Raw genomic sequence first — 1336 nt, forward strand, 5'->3', positions numbered from 1 at the left:
CTGGTCACTACCCCGATTAATGCCTAGACGTTTGAAAATTAAGAAATGGCGCTTGGACCTATTGAGGAGCCCGCCAAAACCAGCCTAGGCATCCGTCCAGGTTGCTACTCACTTAGACAGAAAATAGATAACTTTCATTTTGCATTTATTTTTTTCAATAAATTGTAAGAGACTTGTTGAATGCTTAAATGAACACACATTATATATTTGTTTCCCATGTTTTCATTATGTTCCAATAACATAATATATATGTCATTCTATTTTGTAGTTCATAATGAAATTATATATATTTTAAGTATAAATAGACATTTATTTACACGAAATATAATAGATATAATTAAATCTGCCTCGTCCGTCTAGGCACCTGTGTCACATCCCGGCCCGAGGGGGACCACTCCCCGGGCCCACTCCACCACCGTAGCACGATATTGTCCGCTTTGGGCCCCGACCACGCCCTCACGGTTTTGTTTCTGGGAACTCACGAGCAACTTCCCGATGGGTCACCCATCATGGGATTGCTCTAGCTCCCTTCTCGCTTAACTTTGGAGTTCCGATGAACTCCGAAGCCAGTGAGCTCCCAAAAGGCCTCGTGCTAGGTAAGGATGGGAATATACATATAAGGATCACTCCCCTGGGTGATGTGGGATGTCACAACCTGCCTGGACCCTACCTAGCCACCTAGGCGCTAGGCCCCAACCTGCTGCCCTACTAGCGTCTAATGTATTTTAGGACCTTGATTAAAAGTAGCTTAATAATCATTTCGTTTTCAATTTTTAATTTTTAGTTTTTACTTTTCTATTATGAAATTAACCAAAATAGTTCATGAAATTAGCATAATTCATCAATTTGGTTCATGAGATTTGAAATTGCTAGAAGTGATCATTGAGTTTGTTAACTATCAATCATTTTAATCATTCCGTTAAAAATATCTATTAAATAAAGATCAAATGATAAAAATAACCTCAATTCAATAAACAATTGGTCATAATAATTTGACAAAAAATTGAAGATAATTAAAAAGTCAAAGATAAATATAAACAAAAGAAGAAATGGAACTACCGACGCGATGGGCTGCGACTTTGACTGATTGAGAGTCCTCCATCCGCCAGCTCCTCCGTCTTCCTCCCAAACCTTTTACCTTTCTTTCTTTCCTCTCCAAAACTAGCGAGCGGAGATTTCAACCTCTCTCTCTAAGAAGCAGCGGCATGCTTTTCCAAACGCAATCTGCAATTTAATCAAACAGCCACCGAATTTTCTGGAATCCGGTCAACGAAGAGATGCTTCGGATTTTGGTCGGTCAACGCCAGCTGCTTACCTGAGCTCCAACAGACCCAAC

This window comes from Pyrus communis, chromosome 1, assembly GCF_963583255.1.
Source record: "Pyrus communis chromosome 1, drPyrComm1.1, whole genome shotgun sequence".
Lineage (NCBI taxonomy): Eukaryota > Viridiplantae > Streptophyta > Magnoliopsida > Rosales > Rosaceae > Pyrus > Pyrus communis.